This window comes from Aphelocoma coerulescens, chromosome 15 (assembly GCF_041296385.1).
Source record: "Aphelocoma coerulescens isolate FSJ_1873_10779 chromosome 15, UR_Acoe_1.0, whole genome shotgun sequence".
NCBI lineage: Eukaryota > Metazoa > Chordata > Aves > Passeriformes > Corvidae > Aphelocoma > Aphelocoma coerulescens.
In genome coordinates, this window is record NC_091029.1 from 14,212,472 (window position 1) to 14,230,555 (window position 18,084).

The 18,084-nt window shown below is 44.3% G+C and overlaps 2 long non-coding RNA genes across 5 annotated transcripts in view; one reads left to right on the forward strand and one right to left on the reverse strand.

The window, feature by feature from the left end:
* Positions 1–768: 768 nt before the first annotated feature.
* LOC138119203 (uncharacterized) overlaps positions 769–18,084 on the forward strand; it is a 63,996-nt gene continuing 46,680 nt past the window's right edge. For 3 of the 4 annotated variants that reach the window (XR_011155433.1, XR_011155431.1, XR_011155432.1), the window contains exons 1-2: positions 769–1,107; positions 3,341–3,450. This is a non-coding gene — a long non-coding RNA (uncharacterized lncRNA). Of the gene's footprint in view, positions 1,108–3,340; positions 3,451–3,833; positions 6,130–18,084 lie in introns of those variants that run through there. The other variant, XR_011155430.1, reaches the window with a different exon arrangement.
* Positions 8,170–18,084, reverse strand: part of LOC138119204 (uncharacterized) — a 35,813-nt gene continuing 25,898 nt past the window's right edge. The window contains exon 4 of the long non-coding RNA XR_011155435.1: positions 8,170–8,326. This is a non-coding gene — a long non-coding RNA (uncharacterized lncRNA). The remainder of the gene's footprint in view (positions 8,327–18,084) is intronic.

An 18,084-nucleotide genomic window follows, 5' to 3' on the forward strand; every position in this document is an offset into this window, starting at 1 on the left:
GAGGGACAGGACAAGGGGGAATGGCTTCCCAGTGCCAGAGGGCAGGGCTGGATGGGATATAGGGAAGGAATTGTTCCCTGGGAGAGTGGGCAGGCCCTGGCACAGGGTGCCCAGAGCAGCTGTGGCTGCTTGTGGATCCCTGGCAGTGCCCAAGGCCAGGCTGGACATTGGGGCTGGGAACAGCCTGGGACAGTGGGAGGTGTCCCTGCCCATGGCAGGGCTGGCACTGGATGAACTTTAAGGTCCCTTCCAACTTAAACCAGTTTGTGATTCAAACTTAGGGTCTACTTTTAAGAATTTTGCACTTTATAGGAAAGCAGAAAGATATTTCTGGTACTCATAGAAGTCTTCCCATAACTCCAATTTTATTACAGAATAAAGTTCTAGTGAAACATCCTGAGAGAGCCATGGAATTTTAGAGAAGTATCTATCACACTGTGAAAATGTAATCACCAAACCACAGATGAATTCCAGACAGCCAGGAATGATTCAAGTACAAAGACTGCAGCATCAACTGAGTTTTTCTTCTATCAATTAGAAAATTAACTGATATAGAAGAATAAAACCAGTGTGTCCTGAGCCTTTATCATCTGTAACTGGAGAAATGGGCATTACTCTCAAGTGGGCAGAAGCAGCAGGTGGAGCTGAAATGCCTTTGAATTAAGTGTTGGACTTTCTGGAATGGCCTCTGTCCCAGTGAGAAATCTGGAAATGTGGCACGAGTGCTGTACCAAACCAGTCTGCTGCCACAGCAAACCGGCCCCACCTGGGCAAGGCTCGGCCCACTGCAGTCACCTCCTTAGAGAACTTGATTCACTCAGAACTCTCAGCGGGCTCTGCTCTCAGCCAGCCCTGAATTCCCACCTGTCCCTCCTGCTGACCAATCCCATCAGCTTTCAGGTAGCCAGAGGGGATGGAGATGCACACACCTGCCCTCTTCCCTTGTTAATTAAAGCCTTATGTAAGGCTCCCACGGGCAGGCTGTGGTGTCTTTTGGCTTTTCTTTTTGGTTTTATAAAAAAGGTATTTAGAGGTTGCTGAGCCATTTATATTTGAGGAACTATTCCTAGTCTCTAGAGTTAGTTTCCACTTACAGAAGCCTGCAAGGTAAGAAGAATTCTCTTGTGCTGATAAACTTCTCATGTGTGTGTTGCTATGTTGGCATTTCTTCTGCTGTGCTGCCTGGTGATTTGGTTTGGGTTTATTTCCTTTTTTGTTTAAAAAGACACATGCTAGACCAAGGTATTTCCTGGCAAGATCATGGTTTTTTGCCTGGGGTTGCCTGTTTTGAGGAAACATGCCCATTCTGGTTGGGTTGCAATTCTGACTACACAGGTTAGGTTTGAATTTGGCTGCAAATTCAGATTTGTCAGGTTTCAAGCTTTGTTGGATTCTTGGAAGGAACTTGAATAATTTACATTCTCTCTACTCTGTTCTTACAATCAACGACAGATATTGCTTTAATTTCCATTGCTCAGGCAGTCTGGAAAGCCTGATCAGCAGTAGTGACCTAAACTTTGATTCACATGCCTCTATTTGTGGGTGCCCTTCTCTGCCCTTTTCTGCTTCTTACCTTCAATGTAAGGAAATCAGCTCTGGGAATAAGTATTTGTTCTTCATCTCCCATAGATTAAAATTTCAGTCCAGTAAAAAAGCTTGGTGCTAAGAAGTACTTGAACTGGTGATGCCTTAATGGCAGCAGTGCTGCCTGGAGGGCAGGGAGACAGGAGAGAAAGACCAACCGTGAGTTCCATGAGAGGACACCTCCTGTCCTTCTTGACATCTGTTCTGTAGCCCTAACGTGCTTTCCAGTGCCTCCTCTCTAGTAACTGAAATCTGTGAGGCACTTGGCACCCTGAAACGCTTTACAGATGCACTGAAATATGAAGGGATGTATAAAAAGAGGCAAAACTAGATTTTATGCAGAATTGGAGGGTGAGGTTTAGGAGGTAAAAGTAGCCCAAAAAGTGTGTGCTTTCATTTTCTGTTCATTTTTTTGTCCCCAGTTTTTCCACCTCGAGGTTAAACTCATTACTTATCTCTGAGCAGGCCCAAGGTGTTGCTTTTCCTCATCTGCTGGGTATAGACAGTGCCAGTGGCCCACCCCCATCCCTGCAGGGAGCAGCTCTCCCAGGCAGGTTCAGCTGAGGATGTGTCACTTTGGGCAGTGAGTCTGGTAGCCTGAACCATTTGTAGCTTGTGAGCGTCTCTGGAACACAGAGGGTCATAAAAGCCCTTCTGAATGGGCACTTTACTGACAGAGCTCACCTTTAATGGCCTTTTTGTGAAGTTACAGCTTGGCTTTTAGGCCCTTTTTGCAATTCATCACTTAATCCATACATGCTACCTTGGCCAAGAGCCGGACAATGGGGCCCACTGTGTCTGGTTTTGTTATGGAACAGCCAGAGTGGCTTTTAACTAAAACAACGTATCTGAAGGAGAAAAATGTATTCACCTTGAATTCCCAATGGCTTCGACTTACTTAAGGCAGCTCTGCAGACACTGGTGTGTGCAATCAATGAAATCAAAACTGCAGCCACGTAAGGATGGCAGAAAGGAGTAAGAATGTATATGCCTTTGCATGTATAAAATATGAGGGGAGGAAATGTACAGGGAGGAAGGAAACAACTATCCTTGTAGCTAGCTCTGGAAAAGAGTATCCTTCTGATATGAATTTTTTCATGATTAAATATAAGGGTGTATTAGACTGGCAGGGAAGGACTGCTACACAGCCCTGACACCAGCTGGGGGCCCTGCTAAAGGTCCTTTCAAAAATCATGTGTCTTCTGGTACAGATCAATCCTATAATCCATTTGTCAGTTCCTTTTTGAATGGGAGGTGGATGATAAAACTGATCCCCCCCCCACCAGCCTTCTAATGCTGCTGCACAAAGAGCACATGGTTTGCCTTGGAACATGTAAACCCAGGGTGCCTTGGTGGCAAACCAGGGCCAGCCCAAACCTGCTGAGACTTGGAATACATCAAACTAACTTGCTTAACTATCCTCTGTAACACTTCCAGGTACAGAGGGAAGCGGTAGATACCCTTACTTAAGGGGAAAGGAGAAGGAGTCCTCCTCTAGGCACCAGGAAGTGTGGAATTGCCTTCTGGCACTGCTGTCAATCCTTCATAAAAATTAATAATCCTTTATCACAGAATGGCCGGGGTGGGAAAGGACCTCAAAGATCCTCCAGTTCCATCCCCCTGCCATGGGCAGGGAACCTTCCACTAGCCCAGGTTGTTCAGAGCTCCATCCATTCCTTGACAGAGGCCCTTGCCTGCAGGAGGGAGTACCCCACGGAAATCCACTTGTGATCCTTCACATGCTTCCTCTTTCCAGGGTGCTGACTACATGAATCCAGTGGGAGCAGGGACACCTGGTACAGGGAAGGATTGGGCTTCAATGTCATGGAGGAAGAGCAGTATCCATATTATCACCTTTTGGCTCAGGTAGGCCAGGGACTTGTCGCTTCAAGGTGGGGCTCTCAAATGGGACCACTTGGCAAAGGGTAATCTTTATTTTCCCAAAACTTCAGCTGTCAAATTCAGATTATTTTTTTAAATGAGATGAGATTTTTGGCTTAGCTTCTAGTTAAGCTAATGTGGAAAGCTACACATCTCTGGAGGCTTCTAGAAGCACTTCAAAAGACTGAAGTAAAATCTCAAGAAAGCCAGCAGGGAATACTATACTCTTCTGTGGAATTTATCCCACTTTAGTTTGGCTCTAGGCACCCAAAGTAAAGCCACAAATTTGGCAATCAAGTAAGTGGGTGGCCAGTCCAACACTTAGAGTAGCAACCATTGACCTCAGTTAATTTTCCTTCTACACTCAGCCATTCCACCCACGTCCTGATTTTTATCAGGCCTTCTGTCTTCCAAAGAATCTCCCTCAGAGAGTGAAGTAGGACACATTCCTGCCTTGACTTAAATGTGTAAGTGAACCTAAAGCAGGCAAGAGGAACTGGGCACCAGTGGCATTTGCCTGCGGGGCAGGAGCCCAGGGCCTGTGTGCGGCAGGCCTGCTGAAGCATTAGCTCCATTTGCTTTTTGTCTCTGAGCCCCCCACACCTGCCTGCCATTTAGCTGCCTCTGAAGGCTGGCCAAGGGACATCAGATCAAATAATAAAGGCCACATTGAAGCAGTGTTTCAGCTGAAACAGTATGAGTGGAGGCGAGATGGGGCTTGGAAAAGGCTCCCTCTCAAAGAGCCCACACATACATGCGAGAAGGTCATTAACTCGTGCCTTGTGCTATCTTTGCCGTCTCCGCTCCCCCTCTCTCAATTATTACATCAGAAGGAAATGAGAGAGCACTTTGCCAAATACTAATGGACTTGATGTTTTCATAATCTCAAGTGCACAACAATCAGAGCTGTTTATTTTCCAAAGAAGATGGGAATCAGGGGAGGAGGCTGAAGACTGTGCCATTCTGTTAAGGAGGAGAAAAAAACCCTTATGAACAAGAGCTGAGACTGAAAAACAAGCATCTAGGAACACTCTTGCCGTTACAACTCTAGCACTCACTTCTGGGGAAAAGGTAGTGAGAGTGGTTGGATATTGTCCTGTCCCAGTGCCCACTGCACAGTAAGTGACAGGAAGGGTCCAAGTTGGCAGAACACTTTAGAGTCCCACTTCAGCTTAAACTCAGATGCTTTCGTTTTCTTTTTTATGTCTGAATATAACGATACTGCTATATATTTGTTTCTGAAGCATAGCAAGAACCACTTCTTTCTGAATGAAACGTGCTCAGGAGACAGGATGTGACTGAGCTGACAGGAGGGGTCTCTGCAGTGACATGAAGGAGTCAGTTCTGTTTCTTGTTCTCAGTAGTCAGTTTCCCCACAACTTGAGCCTGTGTGAAATCCCAGGCTTTGCTTACAAAGGGAGCTTAGCAGGATATTTGCACATCCTTAGATTTATGCTGGTGTACAAATACTGCAATTTCCCTAAAGAGCCAGCTAGGACTGTGAAGCTTCTGTCCTGGAGTCACCAGGCTGTTCCCCTGGTAAAGGACTGGCATCCCACTGGGATGTGAGGACCTGTGGAGGGCATTTGGTTTTACTAAGTGAGCCCAAGCCATCTGCAGGAAGATAAGGATGCTTTGTGTTCTTCCTTGCTGCTCAGATTTTGGAAGCTTCTGCCTTTGACAGGGGTTTTAAATTCTCAGTGTCCTCTGACATTGCTGACAGGAATGTGCACAGGGGCTGATGTGGGAATGACTTGCCCAGTCACACCGAAACTGAATTATCAAAGGATCCCCCAAGAGTGTCCTCCTTTCCCACACATCACCTTTCAAAGGTCATAAACCAGAACAAAGGCTTTGTATAATTTGGGAGTCTTTGGGCTGAACTGTGTCTTAACAACTTTCTTAGTGCATGCAGGTACTTATTTATCCCTATGATCTAAGTGCAGGAATTGCCAGTGTTTGTCCATACAGGCAGATGTTCTGGGCCTTTTGACCGGGTTAAGAAGCAAACAGGGCTCTTAACTACCACCGTTCAAGCATTTTTCATCCACTTAGCAGTTAAATTCCAGATGCCTTGCACAGAGAAGAGCTTCGAATCTTGTCTCCTACAAGCTTATTATTGGTGGTGTGTGCAAGACCAGAAGTTTTCCTGATAGTAAAACAAAGGGCTGCTTCTCTGAGGAAGGAACAAAACATCAAAAAATATCAAACAGGGAAAGTTTCTGGACCCCATGTTAAAAATCAAAAGGATATTTCTAAGTGGCGAGTCGGACATGAGCCGGGGCAGCGGAGGAGAGGAGCGGGTGCCGCTCCTGTGCCGGCAGCTCCCGGGAGGTGTCGCCGCAGCCCAAGGCTCGAGGCGCCGGGACCGGGCTGCGTCCCCATTGCGTCGGGACACACGGACTGTGGGCAAGGGGCTGGGGGGACACCTCAACCTCAGGTGGCAGAACCAGACTCCAGTGCCACCTCCTGTGTGATGCTGCGCCAGCAGCAGGCTGAGGCTCCCCGTGCCGATCTCATTCCCCTGTCCCCATTGTCAGCACCTGGCTCTTTACCTGCAGCAGAGGGTGAGGGGCTCTCCCTGCCCGCCGCTGAATCTGCTGCCTGCCAGGGTGTCTTCCGTGGGTGACCTTTGTGCTGAAGCCTAATAAATGTTCAAAACCAGAGGGATTTTGGATTTGGTCTGACAAAAAATGAGATTATGTATACAGAGAGATCTGATAAAGAGCTGCTTTACTTGCATTAAAGCAGACATTTAAAGAGGCTTTCACTGAGGTCATGGTTGCTGTGGAATACTGGGACTGTGTCATGAGAGCAGAAGGGAGTACTGGGCATCTCATGCACCATATGATTAACTTGATTTTTGGGCATCTTGAGTGCCACTAGACTTGAATGAGACATTTATGCAGCACTTGGTGTTTGTGGTCATCAAAGGTATCACTTTGTTGTACTTGAAAATACAGCAGCCAGTGCAACAGAGGCTCAACACTGGCTGGTCTTGTGGTGTTTGCAAAGTATGAACGGGCACCACTGGACAATGTAGTGTGGGGACGTGTAGCCACACACATCAAACTGAGATGTTTTCTGTACACCTCTGATACAGGAATATTTTGGCAGCAAGCTTTAAACTTGTATTATGTTCCAAACTGTGATTATAAGCTGGTATACAGGAAGACACTACTGTAGCTGAGATAGGCAGTGATGATTATCCCTCACATACAGTTTAACTGCATACAGGAATACTGAATGTAGATGAACTGCCTGTGCCGCTCTTAGAAAAAGAAAACATTCCAGACTGCAGAGACCACATTTAGAGGGAGGGAGGTTAAAAAAAAACCCCAAACAATCCAAGAATGCTCACACAACTCCAAACCACCAGGCAGCCACTCTAATCCTTTGGAGTGAAGAGCTGGAAATGTACCTGAACTACATCACGAGTATGAAGTCCATCCTCCAAAAGGAATCAGATGCTCTGTGGCCCATGTGCATCCTCCCCGTGTATTCGCTCCTGTGCTACTCCTTAGAATCTCATGGAAATCTCTAATTCAATGAAATCAGCTTTCTCCCACTCCCTGGTGCAGAGTATTCCTTCAGTCACAACTAAATGTTTCTTTAACAATGAGGCAGATGCAATCATCAAGGGCTGGGAACATGGGCAGCAGCCTTACAGGCAGGTGTGTTCAAACATACCTGAGAGCTGGGCCACCCCACACCTGCTCTGGATCTGTTCTTCCCCTTGCTCTGCTCTCAGGCAAGCCAGCAAGGTTATAGGTTTCCCCATCAGTCTCTGACACTGTGTTTCTGTCCTTCACACCCACTGGTGACCCCATCAAAGTACCTTGTTTATTATTTTCAGATTCCTCCAAGTATTTCTGGATGCACCATTCAGGAGCTCTCCTTCTAGGAGTTACACTTGCATTTTTAGTGCTCTGAGATTTCTATTAACTCTGCCCTGCGTGTTTTTCCTCCCTTAAGCATTTAAGTACACAGCTCAGGCATGTACTTGTCTCACTTTAAGCAGTGGCCAAGGGCTATTTAATGATTTGGGTTTATACAGCTCACACTGCCTGCCTAAGTACCTGTGATACATGGCAAAAGCACAAATTCTTCCGTTAGAAACAGGTTTGTGTTTCAAACAAGCTAATGTACACTCAGAGTTTTCCTCAGTGATAGCCAGATGAAAGCTGTCCAGCCCAAATAAGCCAGCTTTTAGCTCTCAAAACTTTCCTTCCCCTTTGGAGAGGGTGTGAAGTGCTAGTTTCTGGTTAAACCTTTTTTCAGAATCAACAGTGAGAGACAGGAGTAGTGTTGTGGTTTCCAGCCCTTTTGTCTTCATCTACTTTAGGTCATAGTGAATTTTTTACATGTTAGAATTTTCCTCCTAAAACTTCTCAAGGCTGGAATACTTGAATTGCTGAAATATCACTGAGTGGTTACTGCCCCTCACTCAGGACAATTATGTAGCCCTTAAAACCTTGCTTGCACTGTTTGGTTTTTTTTTTTTTTTTTTTTTTTTACATTGCATCCTCTCCACTGTAAGTCTGTGTGTGTGTGTGTGTGTGTGTGTGTGTGTGTGTAAAGATGCCCTAGAAATGGACCAACTTCATGGGTTTCAATGATGGTGACAAAATGAGGTTAAACTTGTAAGCAACCAATGTAATTTCTCTTGACATGAAATGATTCTCTTACCACTCAGATGGTCAAGTATCTGTACTGATCAACACCCTTCTGTGTTGCTGGGCAGTGCAGGATTCTCCTGTTTGGCACATCTGTGTCTCAGGGTTAGAAGAGCCTGATCTCTTGCTGGGGCTCCCCAAGCTGTACCTCCACTTGTGGTCTTCCTGCATGATGGGGCTGAAGCCTGGGGAAAGAAGGGAAGGGTGATCCAGCTGTAGGACATTGAAGTTCTTCCCATAAGCTACTCTTCACTGGAAAACAGAAGTTTTGGTACCTTAGAACAGGAATGGCCTATTAGGAAATACTGCTCTCAAGAGAGGAGAATATTATTTTAAATAGTCATCCTTCACCTGAAAACTTTGGAGTTTGATGGGTTTTAATTCAAATACTTTTAATGAAGTTACACTTCTGGGTGCATAAGGCCCACAGAAAGACTGTGGCTCTCTTTAAAAAGCCTAAGTACAAGAGTGGAGGGAGATGTGGAAGAGAGGCACTGATAGCTAAAGATGCAAAAGAAAAATATGTAATGGAAGAAATGTAGGCAAATAGTCTGCAGCCTTCTGACAGCTTTGGAACAGTGTTGTCCAGCTGCAGCATCACCCATCAGAAAAAATATCTGAAGGTCACATTTTCAGCTTCCCAGAGCACTTGAATCTAGGGCAAGTGTTATGGGGACAGATCCAGGTCTGTTACTCTGCGTGGCATTCTTCCTTTTGTGCATCACCATGGTAAACAGAGAGGGTTGCCAGGAGCCTGGATGCACTGTTTGTGTCAGTCCCTCATCCCCTCTCCCCCTCCTTCCCCAAATGCTTTCTCGGTGATTAGTTACTGAGTAGAAGGGGCTCCAGTTACCACGCAGCCTGCCATCCCTCCTCATTTTATTGGAACTAATATCCCACCTGCGATGATAAGGTTTAAACTTGTTTAATCTCCCAGCTTAGCTGTGGTGTTTTAATATTTTTAAAATGGTTGTTTCAGAAATGGGGGATTTAAACAGGTTTTGAATAAATAATAAAAGCCCTTCTCACAGGTTGCAAGCCAGGCTGGGAGGCATGAACCATTTTCATCAGGTCAGATTTCACGTTGGGTTATCCCAAGGTGGCCTGACTTTGTGGCTACAGATTTACAATGGAACAGTCATATGCAAAGCAGTTTATGGAGGAGAAACTGCTTTAATAATGCATTTCCTGCTCAGCAAACAGCAGATACAATGACATTCATAGGGAATGGGAGAGTGAACAAAGTCTTGCAGAAAAGGAACCAGTTTCTCCCCAGAGTTTAATAACATTTTTTTGCTCCTACAATATATGTGGGGAGATAAATGTTGACCTGAGAGACATCAGAATGTACAGTTTTGAAGTGAGAGAAAAGACAGGTTTGCACATCTCAGGCCTGATAACCTGGAGCTGCATCTGCATTGTTTCAAATCGAAGGGAAGGGAAATAGGTTCTCATGGTGAAACTTCACTGGCATAAACATAAGACTCTTTGTCTGGAATAAACTGGATAAAGTGCCTTGTGTTAACATGTAGAACACCTTGGTTTGTCTCCCACTCTTTGCTCCCTGGACTGGGAATGCTGTGTTCAGCCTCAAGAGGAGTACTGACAAGCTCCTGACTTCTCTGAGCCAAACTAAAGCTGCAACACCAGGCCTTCAGCAGTCTTATCCTCTCAGTCCAAGCCACTGGGATGCACATCAGGCTTCTAGGAGCACACGTGCAGGACTGGGATTGTAAAGCCAGGAAAACCAGGCAGGACTTCTTTAGCTTTGTTCAAGGCTTCTCCTGCACACTTAGGCACAATGTGTGTGGAAATCTGAGTAAACCACAGCATAGTGACTAAAGCAGGGGTGGCCAAAGGCTGTCAGAAAGGAGCCCACTGACCCATGGCTCAGTTGCAGAAGAGCCCAAGTAGCACCAGCTGGATGACCTTAGTGCTGTCCAATTCTTTTCCTAAGGCTGCAGAAAAGGTGGGCACAGAGCTGTTGTACAAATACTGTTTATATTATTTCTGTCAAACACAGTAATTCACAGTGATAGCAGAAGGGCACGTGGCTGTGGTCAGCTTCAAGTGAAGGGAGAGCTATTGTGTCTCAAAGATGGGTCATGCCAAGCTCTGAGTTTGTGCTTGCACAGATGAATTTGCAAGTGCAGCTCATAAACAAATTAGCTCTGAGTAGCTCACTTAGCCCTGCCACCCCAGATGGGCTCCTTCCTTACCTGGTGGAGAAGGAGACAGGGAGCCCAAATCACTTTGGGGTGGAAAGAGAACAGGGAAGAGAATAATGCTTTCATTGGTGCATAAACTCCTCTTTGACACAGCTAAAATTACCTTTGAGCTCCTCCAGGAAGCTTTTATGGACAAAATAGCAAATAAGAGCAATTTACTTCACAGCATATAATCGTATTTCCCGTATCTGACATAACCACAGGGCAAAAACATGTAAAATCTAGATGAGATTGGGTAAATACATAATAATAACAAACCACTGCCTCCATTACACCTTCTATTTGAGGGAAAAGAGGCTGTTTCAGAGTGATTTCAAGCACTACTCTAGTTTTGTACCACACTGAAATAGTGAAGTATTATCCCCATCTTCTTTAGCAATGCCACAGAAGTCAAGTAACAACTTGCTACACACACTGCTCACTCTGTGAGAAGCCCTGTGGGCACAACCTAAATACCCTCAGCTGCAGTTGTCTGCCTCGACATAAAAGCATCCTTCCTCAGCAAACCAAACAAACCCCACACCTAAATTCTTTATGGAAAGATGTGGTATTGTAGGCTGAAGGTGATGTATAAAACAGGAAAGACTTTTTGAAAGCAAGAGTGGGGTAACAGTGAAACTGGGACTCATTTTTCTGCTAAAGGGAAGGTTGGGGAAAGAGCTAAATCTGTCAATGAAAAGATATGCAGATAACTTTGAGGACCCTTAAAGGGTGGGGGCTTAAAACATCAATATTAAAGTGGAACTTGATTGGCAGGACAAGCAAACATCCTTCTGTAGGTTCAGAATGTTACATCAGAGAGCCATCCATATCTCTGGTCATCTCACGTGTATGGAAAAACCACTTTCTCCAAGGGCCCCGTGTTAATGAAAGAATTTGTTTTTCAGTTCCTTGAATGTCAGTTTTCAGCTGGGGGGGTACGGAAGGGCAAACATACAGAAAATTCAATCTTGCAGATTTAGGAATGAGCTGAAGTCTAATTTTAACAAAAGAAAGGTCTGGGCAAGTGTTATTTGGTGTTTAGCTGTAACATCACTAAATCAGAGCACGCTGCAGGAAAGCTGCGTGGTTAGTCTGCCACTAGATACCTGTCTGAATACAAATCACCTCTGCTAATTGCCAATAAAGCAAAGATCAGCATCGTGTTTATTACACGTGACTATTCAGAGGCAAAATTTCACACAACAGCATGGGCTACTGTGGTGCTTCAGCTTTTCAGCTGGCATCTGTTCTTCCACGAGGTTTTATGTTCAGTTTTTCAGTGTACCACTTGTAGCTATCTGGTTTCAGGTCATACAAATAAAGACAGATAGTGGGGTTTTTGTTTTGTAGTTTGGTTTTTTTTTTTGGTATATGGCTACTGGTGAGCTATGCAACAGGAACACCACTGTAGGACAATCCCAGGTGAATCCCACCTCTGATGCTCACATGTACGATGGACACAGTTCTAGCTACAGAAAATAGGGGTCAGTTCAACTTGTAGAAATTGGAATCTGCACAAGTGGGTCTAGAACGCTTCCAGTCTGGTTTGCAAACTATTTAGCAGGAGCCAGCAACTGAACATGGCTCAGAACAAAAATGGAGCAAACCTAATGGAAACACCAATTTGTGAAGCAGTAATTATTCCTTGTTGAAGTGGAAGGTCACTGGAGGAAAGCAGTGTCTAGAACTGGAAAAGTGACAAGTGCTGTTCACTGAAGTATTGTGGCAGATTTTTTTGGCAGTTGTTTGTACTTGGGGTACCTAAACTTGGCCATAGCTTTGTTGTGCTGGTTAACTGTTTGTGGGGCAGCAGTACAGGCTGAACCACCAAAACAGCTGCCTGGAAAAGTTATTTGGAACCAAAAATAAAATTATCTGCTTCAGCTGATGGTCCAGCCATGTGAATCACTGTACTGCTATACAGCTGATTTCTAGCAGCTCAGGTAAGTAATTTGGAGTAATGGAATGGAGGAATCCAGGGAAAGATCTGCTTCAGAGGAGTTTGCTGACGGTGGAGGGATTCTGTGGACATATCCTTTTAATTTTTAGAGATTTGATCTGCCAATCTCATACTACAGGAGTAAATTTGATTCACAAAGATCTTGCTGATGTCAAACAATCCCCCACGAATGCAATTTGTAACAAACAGCCAAGACTTAAGCTTCTGCATTAGAAGAGCAGTTTTGTTCAGACTTCGTATTTAAAAATACATTAGAAACAAAAGTGTATTTTTTTCAGGTAAAACTAGCCCAGTGCCCTGTGTGTTAGAAGCTCTGCCTTGTTTTGAAGGAAGCAGCTGTTCCCTGCCAGCTCCCAGTGTCCTCAGGTGCAGGACACACATATAATTTGCTCTTATACCTCAATCAGTGAACAAGCAGAAAAATAGGAGGAAATTAATTTCTCTCGTTCCTTTTCCCTATGTCCTATTTTTTACAAGGGCCTTTTAAAAACGTTGCTTACTATATGATTATGCACAGCAGGGGTTTGTAACAACCTCATCTTAACTCAACTACCTCTGCCCTTGCTGTGGAATGATTGGTTGCCTTGGCAATCTTCTCCATGTGGTGCTCAGGAGCTACAATTATAGTGCTTTTCTCAGTAGTGATCCTCTTCGTTCCCTTTCTTAGGAGTTCATAAGGAGATACAAAATTATATATATAATGGATTTTATTGCTCCAGCCTTCTGTCTCCTTCAGCCCTGAAGGAAGCAAATCTGCACTATCTAAACCTGTTTGCTCTGCAGCAAGGAGAACAACCCTGTTTGTGTAGGATGAAAGACTGTGTTAGCTGGAGGTCACAACCAGGTGGGTCAAGCCACCCGAGGTGATAACTCTGAGTCCCACATAAACCCTGAGGATTTGAGCAAGAGCCTTTTGGGCTACTCCCAGTGAGAAGGAAGCATTGTTCTGTATTGCATTCCATAGACTTCAGCTCAAATGTGCTATCTTTGCAAGTGAAATGATGGCAACTTGAACAGCATGCTGGCTCTGCAAACTCAGGCTAAATGCAGATGAGCAGGACTTCACACTGAAATGGGAGAGGCAGCTGCCTCAGCCTCCCTCAGCTCGGATTTACAGGCCAAGCCTGGTGCTAAACTCTGCCATCACATACTGTCTGTGTACAATATGGATGGACAAAAGTAAAACCTGTGTCAGCTCTGTGACATTAGCAAAAGATTCAGTGATAAAAATGCACTATTTTCTTGACTGTACTTGTTCTGCTGGGGTAACAGGGGGGGTTTAACATTTAAAAAAAGAAAAAGTCTGTCCCTGAATTTGAATACGACTGGTAACACAGAGGGAGCAAGGCTGCCAAGGAAGCAGTCACAAAGCAGACCATTAGTTTAGGGAGAAGTCTGAGGACAGCACTGAGGTTAGTTCAACCTCTGCTCTCTGTAAGCAGTGGGTAGATGCACAGAATGGTCATATATTGCTTAACCTACACGTGAGCCTCTGTACTGTGTGCCTGTGTCTGATCCTGTGAGTACCTGAGAAAGGACAACTGGTTTTCTTGCTGCTGAGGTTGGCAGGTTCCAGTTCATGCTCAGGGAGAGAAGCTGTTCTCACCGTGCACAAACTGTGGGGCTTCACAACAGAAATGCTTAATTGCAGCTGGCATTTTGGACACTCAGTGCCTGTGCCAGTGGGCACTCGGCTGATGAGAGACATCCCTTCTGACACGAGCAACGTGAAAACTGCAGAGGAGGCTGAAATGCTGAACTGCTGGTTCACCAATTAAGAACCTAAAAAAAATTAAGCAGTCCTAAACAGTTCAGTTCTAACTGCTAAAACACAATCAAGCAGAAGATAGGTTTCCAATTCCATACACACGGGTCTCCTCTTTTTCTCTTCCCCTGCCCCCTCTTCTGTCAGTGTGACCAGAGATGTACTCTGCTCTAAGAGGGCAGCCACCAGCAGCTGCCTGAGATGCCATTGTTAATTAAAGTCTTGGTTCTCAAGTGTTGCTCAGATTCAGGAAAGGGTGAGAAATGCCACGTCTGAGAGCCACGAAAACAGAACTATCTCTCAACCAAAATCACTGAGGCCAAGCACTTCCAGGCAGATCACACAGATGCCTGGCATACACAGAACAAATTCAAAACTGACTTGAAGGAACAAAACTCCATCACCACCAAAAGCTCTAAATTCAATTTAGAAGCTACATGGAGAGTATAAGAAGGAGCTCTTTTTGCACTAGATACTGTCTTAGTACCCTTTCGAAGAAGAAAATCAATGCTGAGGTATTAAGCTGATCTGTTAAGTTTGACATTGGCATCAGTAATTTGCCCCTTTTGGATCATGGAAAGTCTCTTGTGCCAAGGGCTGCCAGCCCTCCACATCTGGGCCTTGGGTTAAACAGCAAACAGGATACACAGATACCCTTGACTTCTTGTACCAGCACACTGCCAGCCAGGTGTGAAGTTCACACTTGCTTTTTCTTTCAAAAACCAAGAAACCCAACAGAATAGCTGGAGCAGGTTTCTGCTTCAGCAAGGACCCAAGCTTGTTTTGGGTCAAACAAGGAGTAGCATTAATCCCCCCCTTAACTGCAGCCCCCTTCAGGGTAGAAATTGGCAGTCGTTTAATGTGATGGAGGAATGTTATACGTGAGCTCAGGACAAAGCAAGGAATGATGGCTCCATTGAAAACTCAATGAGACATTAATGGAGAGAAAATAATTACAGCTGGAATTTGGAGGGGATGTCAGGTTTAGCACCTCTGTACTTGCAAAGAGTGCTGCAGGATGTTTAGAAACCCTGCTGATCTACGTCACTACCTGCAGTGCTGCATTGACTTGGGAGCACTTACTGTTTATTGCTCTGGAATTCTTTTTAAAATGTATGGAATCTGACAAGATAATATCTTGAGGTGGCATGCAAGCTTCAACTGCACTTCACTAAATCTCAAAGAATCTATGCATCTTTACCTTTTTGCCCTTTTCTTTTTCTCATGTTTGTTGCAAAGTCAAAGGAAACAGCTTTTTATGTGAATGATGATTAATAAGCAGCCCTGCTGAAGGGTGACAGAGCTGATGCTAAGAACAGGCTGCTTTGATAGACACTTTAAAATGTGTTCTAACATGTGAAAATGATAGGCTGTCAAGTCACCATTCAGGTGTACACCAAGATAATAACATGCATTTGAGAAAAATGATAAGCTAAAATACACATTTCTACAGTATGAAGATAAATAGTGAAATACACACTTATGTGCCTCTATGTAAAGTAAGGAGAAAAAAATTAAAAATCCATTTTGAGTGGAATTGTGAGGAGTCTGGACATCTCCATTGCCTTGTGCTTGAAATATCATCTCAACTGAGTGTGTCTTCTTGTATTTGTGCTTGAATTAAAGATATAAAGCATTTGCAGTGTCCCTCCTATCAAATCTTCCCACAAGGTTCAAGGCATCTCAGGACAGGACTTTCTTTAAAGGTTATGGCTGTACTTTCAGTATGTGAATTTCTGGGCAGAAATAGAAATGGGATCTTTCTACAAAATAATACAATTAATGGGAAGCTTCTAATGAAAACGAGGCAGTAGAATGTCTGGTTTGCTTGAGATCAACAAGAAAACATCACTTTTCTCATTTGCAAAAAAACTCGACAAGCAGCAATTGAAGTTGTGTAGTAGTGAAAGGATAGTTGTCTTTTCCTATTTTTTGGAAGTACACTGCAGCCCAGAATCCCCTTCCCTGACTGCTACTTTGACCTCTTAAGAACAAAGTGCCCAAGCATTTGAAGTTTAACCTTAGAACATACAGTGAATAATAGGCATTTTCCCATTCCTGTTCATGTTGCCATTTTCAAACATCTGATAAATGTCAAGCCCCCTCCCTTTATAAAACGTTTTTCCTTTTGTATCAGGGAAAACCAAACAAAACAGCAATGCCCAGAATGCCAGTGTGAACCATGAAGGCAACTATCTCACCTGAGCAAATTGCCCTGGGGAGACAGGGTAGATACCCTACCTGGAGCTGTTCCAAGCTCTTCAAACCCAGCATCAAAGCAACAACCCTCTGGCTTAGAGGTGAGAAAATGATGCCCTGAGGCACAGCTTCTGTGTCAGGCAGATAGCAAGCAATGAGCTCGTAAAACAATATTTGAAGAAAGGTAAAAAAATATGAGGGAAAGGGAAGAGTTTCTTATTAGCTGCAAAGTAAGGCTTTTCGATCACAATCTCTGACAAAGAACAGCACTACTTGGACAGTAAATCACTGTGGCCCACTGAGGAACCTGTGCTGATAAGAGCTTGACAGGCCAGGGAAGAGGCTCAGGGCTTGCAGGGAAAATCTTTCATTCCAAACACACACAGCAGACCAGCAGAGGCAGGAGGAGCAGGTACAGGCAGGCAGTTCTGAACAGGAGGGGGAAATGGGATTTCTGCTCTCTCTACAAAGACGAGAGAAAAGCCCCTCTCTGATGCTTTTAGTTGGGAATAAAGAGGGCTGCCTTAAGATTCTTCTATCTATGTCTTCTTCCCATCATTTCCTGGGTCTAGTGATACAACCCAAAATGACACTGAGTGTGTCCACAGATTCCCCTTAGTGCTCTGGGCAGGCAGGTGGCAGGGACAAGTGACTTGGCATGTTGTGCATTTCCTGTAAAACTTAAGACTTTTTTGGACTTGCTTACTTTGTAGTGAACGAATATCATGTTCTTTCTCCTCTTTTTCCCTTCCCACTCTTCCCCTTGTGCACTTAGTTTTGTCCCCACAGCAAAAGGGAGTTTAATATGGTGTAATTTACATTGGCAAGGAGGAGGGAGATTGGAGGAAAAGCAGATAATTGAAGAGTTTAAGCACTTTTCTCTTGATTCCTCAAACACTGTGGGTATGATATTTCAATTTCTGCAGAATTTCTGGGACACATCTGAAATATCTAAATTCCAAGAGGTGACTAGAAAAGTAAATAACAAAAAAAGGTTGAATAAATGTTCAGGCTGATTTTATTGTTCCTTTGCCAATGCAAGGAGAAATATGGAAGGCTACACTTTGCCCTTGATACTGACCTTCACATTATTCCATTTTAATTATACCATCTTTCCAGGGACTGCTCCACAGCATTAGTGTAGAACCATCCAAACACTCGTATTCTAAACACTCATATTCCTCCTACTTTTCCAGTGTTCCTCTTATGCTCCCATTGCTCCTAAGTTTCAGAGAGCTCCACACAAGACTGGGTAATGAGAGAGCCCCCCATGCAGTAATCTGCCCCTGAGCCCTTACTGCCAGTCCTGCAAGGGGTATTATCGTGCCAACAGAGCAGCAGAGAGGCTCAAAACTCACTGAAGAGTCTATTCCTAAAATTTTGAGCAGTTAAGAATTCATTGAGGCTATTTGGTGATATCTAAAGGCACAAACGAGCAATGCTGATGTTTTCTCACCTCTCTATTTACCTTCCACTGGTCATAAATTTTCTCTGCAATCAACACCTTGCTGAATCCTCGTTTTTTTTGTATTTTACTACTGGTCCAGCTAACCTGGCATTCACATTCTAAGCTACAGTTCACTTGCAAACTTTCTTGGTACAGTTGAGGGAATGGGGAGGGAGAAAACATACATAGGGGTGAGTAGAAGCACTAAGCTGTGCTGTTGAATGAGCAAAACTACATTTAGAAAGTATTAAACAGTATTTTAGAAAGGCAAGAAAACCCAACAAACAGCCAGAGCCTGCTGTCTTCCTTGTCTCCTATGGAAAAAGGGGAATTCCGGCTCCTGCCATTAGAAATAAATTGCC